The sequence below is a fragment of the Onychostoma macrolepis genome, unplaced genomic scaffold (assembly GCF_012432095.1).
Source record: "Onychostoma macrolepis isolate SWU-2019 unplaced genomic scaffold, ASM1243209v1 Scaffold121, whole genome shotgun sequence".
NCBI lineage: Eukaryota > Metazoa > Chordata > Actinopteri > Cypriniformes > Cyprinidae > Onychostoma > Onychostoma macrolepis.
In genome coordinates this window covers 3,929-10,414 of record NW_026704622.1, presented here as the reverse complement: position 1 = coordinate 10,414, position 6,486 = coordinate 3,929, and the positions used below count along the sequence as shown (strand labels likewise).

Below are 6,486 nucleotides of genomic sequence, written 5' to 3'. Positions count from 1 at the left end.
CGCAACTCCTATATGTCTGTGCGCTGCCCGTGAGGCTATTGGCGCTGAATACATGGGAACAATTTTTATTTAAAATAACATTTTTGTCATCAAATTTTATTGTTATGAAGGTTGCATTAAAACAAGGGTGCCCAAACTCGGAACTGGAGGGCCGGTGTCCTGCAGAGTTTAGATCCAACCCCAATTAGACACACCTGAACCAGCTAATCAAGCTCTTACAAGGCATACTAGAAACTTCCCGGCAGGTGTGTTGAGGCAAGTTGGAGTTAAACTCTGCAGGACACCGGCCCTCCAGGACCGAGTTTGGGAACCCTTGCATTAAAACATTAGTTATCCTGTAAGTTATTTAAGAAAAGTCTGGGTCTCGCTGTATCGCTCAGGCTGCACTGCAGTGTCTATTCTCAGGTGCGATCCCACTACTGATCGGCACGGGGGCTTTGACCTGCTCCGTCTCCGACCTGGGCCGGTTCACCCCTCCTTAGGCGACCTGGTGGTCCCGAGTTCCCCAGGAGCACCATATCGATACCGAACTTAGTGCGGACACCCGATCGACATAGTCCACTGCAGCCCAGAAGCCCTGAGCTCAAGCGATCCGCCAGCCTCAGCCTCCCAGTAGCTTGGATTACAGGCTCCGCCACTGAACCCGGCGAGCCAAGCGTCTCAGCGCTGCTGCTCAACCTGCTGCTCATAGCGCCCTCTAGTGCAGATAAACACAACACTACACTCACATTAGCTGCCTGAGCAGAGCCAACTAGTGAGATATCTTTGTTGGTTTGTGAATTTTCTAGAGGCCACTTTTGCAATGAAGTCCCCAAAATAATTTGTGAGAGTAGACCACCAAGGGCTGTATTTTGTATTCATTTTGTACATTTGAAACATGCATTTTAGAGCCTCATCCATAACTTAGCTCTGTCTTATCTTTTCTTCATACATGCTCATTTCATCCATCTCTCAAACTAAATGTGTTCTGCAGGAACTGAAACGGGAGGAATTGTGTTCCACTGCAGAAAGAGAGGAGTATGCTCAGATAAAGGTCGGGATTCGTTGAGTTTATCAAATAATCGCACCTTACTGGAGAGATTCTGTGGATACTGAGGACTACTTCAAGCAGTTAGAACTGGTGAAAAATTAGAAATACTTCCGGCATCCTTGAATAAAGCAGTATTTACTGTTAATATATGGTGTTTAAAATGAAATATGGTAAAATGCAACTGATGGTGAAGAACTTCTTCTTCTCCTTCTTTTTTTTTTTTTTTTTTTTGTAATTTTCCCTCCAGAAATATTTTCAGCTTGTGAGAGATAATAACTAAAGACTGAAAGTTCAATGACAACGCCAGGTCGACCTGAAGAGGATGACAGGCAGGACGAAAACAGCCAGATGTGCCTAAACTAAATAAACATCATCATCTGGCCACACTTTTGACAGTATTGTGCACTGAAGTGAGGGACTACAGGGATGGAGTATTAAGAATTATTAACAAGTCACATGGTGTAACATTTTCCTCACACCTTGAATAAATGTCTGTACAATCTTAATCATTTTCAAAAAAGTTTTTGAATGTATTGTTTCATGGTAAAAATGTTCATTTTTAAGAATAATAACAGTCAAGCAGTTGAGATTTGTGTAGTATGTCGCTTAATATGCTCATGTTACAACAAGGAAATGATACAATGTCCTGCACATCATGTTTATTTTAGCATTTTATACAAATCAGATTGTTTCAAAGCATCTTCAGAGTGTTTAACAGGAGCTTAACAGAATCAATTATGCAAACCTCAAAAATGAGGTAAATCTAAAAGCAGCTGTATGGAGTTTTTAATGTTGATTAATTAAAGGAGTTTACTTGGGGATAATTTTTTAAGACTTACTCTTGGCATTTTGGCCTTTCTTTTGATAGGACAGTTAAGTATTGACAGGAAATGAAGTGTGAGGGAAAATAGGACGGGATCGGGAAAAGTCCGCAAGCCAGGACTCGAACTCGAGACGCCTGAAGAGCAACAGCTTCATATATCTGCACACTGTCCATGAGGCTACTGGCGCCGACTACCTGAAAGCAAGTTTTTGTTATGAAGGATGCATTAAAACATTAGTTATCCTGTAAGTTATTTAAGAAAAGTCTGGGTCTCGCTGTATTGCTCAGGCTGCACTGCAGTGTCTATTCTCAGGTGCGATCCCACTACTGATCGGCACGGGGGCTTTGACCTGCTCCGTCTCCGACCTGGGCCGGTTCACCCCTCCTTAGACGACCTGGTGGTCCCGAGTTCCCCCAGGAGCACCATATCGATACCGAACTTAGTGCGGACACCCGATCGACATAGTCCACTGCAGCCCAGAAGCCCTGAGCTCAAGCGATCCGCCAGCCTCAGCCTCCCAGTAGCTTGGATTACAGGCTCCGCCACTGAACCCGGCGAGAGCCAAGCGTCTCAGCGCTGCTGCTCAACCTGCTGCTCATAGCGCCCTCTAGTGCAGATAAACACAACACTACACTCACATTAGCTGCCTGAGCAGAGCCAACTAGTTAGATATCTTTGTTGTATTTTCACAAGTGTTAGATTTTCAAAGCTTTAATCTCCAAGATAAAGGTCGGTATTCTTTCAGTTTATCAAATCACAACTTACTTTAGAGTCTGTGGATATTGAGGACTCAAGCACTGGTGAACAATGAGAAATACTTCTGGCATCCTTGAATAAAGCAGTATTTGTTGTTACAGTAATATGGTGTTTAAAATTAAATACGGTAAAATGCAACTGATGGTGAAGAGGTTTTTTTTTTTTTCATCCACATTTAAAAACATTTTTAGCTCGTGAGAGCTATAGCTGAGATCAAAAGTCCAATGTTATGACAATGCCAGGTAAAACTGAAGAGCACGACAGGCAACGGACGACAACAGCCAGGGGCCAGTTGCATAAACTTAGCCTCTACAGTGTCTTAAGGACTAGTCTGAGCAATTAGTCAAGGGTGATCATTCTTATTTTTTGGATTCAACTTAGACTAATCTACATTTTTATGTAACTGAATTAAAAAAACATTATGACCAGTCTTGAAGAAAAAAATCAGCTGACTAACTTTTAAGACTAGTCTTAACCTTTTATGCAAACGGTCCCCGGCCTTGAATAAATGTCTGTACAATCTTAATCATTTTCAAAAAGTTTTTAAATATATTTTCATGGTAAAAATATTTATTTTAAGAATAATAACAATCAAGCAGTTGAGATTTGTATAGTATATCGCTTAATATGCTCATGTTACAATAAGTAAATGATCAACAACCTGCACATCTTAAAGACACCTTTATGTTTATTTAAGTCTTTTATACAAAACAGATTGTTTCAAAGCAGCTTCAGAGTGTTTAACAGGAACTTAACAGAATCAATTATGCAAACCTAAAATTGGGGTAAATCCAAAAGCAGCTGTATGGAATTGAAAATGTATTAATTAAAGAGTTTACCTAGGGATAGTTCTTTTTAAAATTTATTTTTGGCCTTTATTTTGATATGACGGTTAAGTATTGACAGAAGTGAAGTTTGAGACAAAATAGGACGGGATCGAACAGTCCCCAATCTGGGACTCGAACTCGGGACACCAAGCGCAACTCCTATATGTCTGTGCTGCCCGTGAGGCTATTGGCGCTGAATACATGGGAACAATTTTTATTTAAAATAACATTTTGTCATCAAATTTTATTGTTATGAAGGTTGCATTAAAACAAGGTGCCCAAACTCGGAACTGGAGGGTTGGTGTCCTGCAGAGTTTAGATCCAACCCCAATTAGACACACCTGAACCAGCTAATCAAGCTCTTACAAGGCATACTAGAAACTTCCCGGCAGGTGTGTTGAGGCAAGTTGGAGTTAAACTCTGCAGGACACCGGCCCTCCAGGACCGAGTTTGGGAACCCTTGCATTAAAACATTAGTTATCCTGTAAGTTATTTAAGAAAAGTCTGGGTCTCGCTGTATCGCTCAGGCTGCACTGCAGTGTCTATTCTCAGGTGCGATCCCACTACTGATCGGCACGGGGCTTTGACCTGCTCCGTCCTCCGACCTGGGCCGGTTCACCCTCCTTAGACGACCTGGTGGTCCCGAGTTCCCCCAGGAGCACCATATCGATACCGAACTTAGTGCGGACACCCGATCGACATAGTCCACTGCAGCCCAGAAGCCCTGAGCTCAAGCGATCCGCCAGCCTCAGCCTCCCAGTAGCTTGGATTACAGGCTCCGCCACTGAACCCGGCGAGAGCCAAGCGTCTCAGCGCTGCTGCTCAACCTGCTGCTCATAGCGCCCTCTAGTGCAGATAAACACAACACTACACTCACATTAGCTGCCTGAGCAGAGCCAACTAGTGAGATATCTTTGTTGGTTTGTGAATTTTCTAGAGGCCACTTTTGCAATGAAGTCCCCAAAATAATTTGTGAGAGTAGACCACCAAGGGCTGTATTTTGTATTCATTTTGTACATTTGAAACATGCATTTTAGAGCCTCATCCATAACTTAGCTCTGTCTTATCTTTTCTTCATACATGTGTCATTTCATCCATCTCTCAAACTAAATGTGTTCTGCAGGAACTGAAGCAGGAGGAATTGTGTTCCACTGCAGAAAGAGAGGAGTATGCTCAGATAAAGGTCGGGATTCGTTGAGTTTATCAAATAATCGCACCTTACTGGAGAGATTCTGTGGATACTGAGGACTACTTCAAGCAGTTAGAACTGGTGAAAAATTAGAAATACTTCCGGCATCCTTGAATAAAGCAGTATTTACTGTTAATATATGGTGTTTAAAATGAAATATGGTAAATGCAACTGATGGTGAAGAACTTCTTCTTCTCCTTCTTTTTTTTTTTTGTAATTTTCCTCCAGAAATATTTTCAGCTTGTGAGAGATAATAACTAAAGACTGAAAGTTCAATGACAACGCCAGGTCGACCTGAAGAGGATGACAGGCAGCGGACGAAAACAGCCAGATGTGCCTAAACTAAATAAACATCATCATCTGGCCACACTTTTGACAGTATTGTGCACTGAAGTGAGGGACTACAGGGATGGAGTATTAAGAATTATTAACAAGTCACATGGTGTAACATTTTCCTCACACCTTGAATAAATGTCTGTACAATCTTAATCATTTTCAAAAAGTTTTTGAATGTATTGTTTCATGGTAAAAATTTTCATTTTAAGAATAATAACAGTCAAGCAGTTGAGATTTGTGTAGTATGTCGCTTAATATGCTCATGTTACAACGAGGAAATTATACAATGTCCTGCACATCATGTTTATTTTAGCATTTTATACAAATCAGATTGTTTCAAAGCATCTTCAGAGTGTTTAACAGGAGCTTAACAGAATCAATTATGCAAACCTCAAAAATGAGGTAAATCTAAAAGCAGCTGTATGGAGTTTTTAATGTTGATTAATTAAAGGAGTTTACTTGGGGATAATTTTTTAAGACTTACTCTTGGCATTTTGGCCTTTCTTTTGATAGGACAGTTAAGTATTGACAGGAAATGAAGTGTGAGGGAAAATAGGACGGATCGAAAAGTCCATAAGCCAGGACTCGAACTCGAGACGCCTGAAGAGCAACAGCTTCATATATCTGCACACTGTCCATGAGGCTACTGGCGCCGACTACCTGAAAGCAAGTTTTGTTATGAAGGATGCATTAAAACATTAGTTATCCTGTAAGTTATTTAAGAAAAGTCTGGGTCTCGCTGTATTGCTCAGGCTGCACTGCAGTGTCTATTCTCAGGTGCGATCCCACTACTGATCGGCACGGGGCTTTGACCTGCTCCGTCTCCGACCTGGGCCGGTTCACCCCTCCTTAGGCGACCTGGTGGTCCCGAGTTCCCCAGGAGCACCATATCGATACCGAACTTAGTGCGGACACCCGATCGACATAGTCCACTGCAGCCCAGAAGCCCTGAGCTCAAGCGATCCGCCAGCCTCAGCCTCCCAGTAGCTTGGATTACAGGCTCCGCCACTGAACCCGGCGAGCCAAGCGTCTCAGCGCTGCTGCTCAACCTGCTGCTCATAGCGCCCTAGTGCAGATAAACACAACACTACACTCACATTAGCTGCCTGAGCAGAGCCAACTAGTTAGATATCTTTGTTGTATTTTCACAAGTGTTAGATTTTCAAAGCTTTAATCTCCAAGATAAAGGTCGGTATTCTTTCAGTTTATCAAATCACAACTTACTTTAGAGTCTGTGGATATTGAGGACTCAAGCACTGGTGAACAATGAGAAATACTTCTGGCATCCTTGAATAAAGCAGTATTTGTTGTTACAGTAATATGGTGTTTAAAATTAAATACGGTAAAATGCAACTGATGGTGAAGAGGTTTTTTTTTTTTCATCCACATTTAAAAACATTTTTAGCTCGTGAGAGCTATAGCTGAGGATCAAAAGTCCAATGTTATGACAATGCCAGGTAAAACTGAAGAGCACGACAGGCAACGGACGACAACAGCCAGGGGCCAGTTGCATAAACTTAGCCT

The 6,486-nt window shown here is 42.0% G+C and overlaps 1 long non-coding RNA gene across 1 annotated transcript; it reads left to right on the top strand.

Annotated features, from left to right (window-relative positions):
- Positions 1-229: 229 nt before the first annotated feature.
- Positions 230-2,662, top strand: LOC131535069 (uncharacterized). Its single transcript, XR_009269497.1, has 3 exons — positions 230-337; positions 974-1,120; positions 1,278-2,662. It is a non-coding gene; the product is annotated as an uncharacterized LOC131535069 (long non-coding RNA).
- The last annotated feature ends 3,824 nt before the right edge of the window (positions 2,663-6,486 follow it).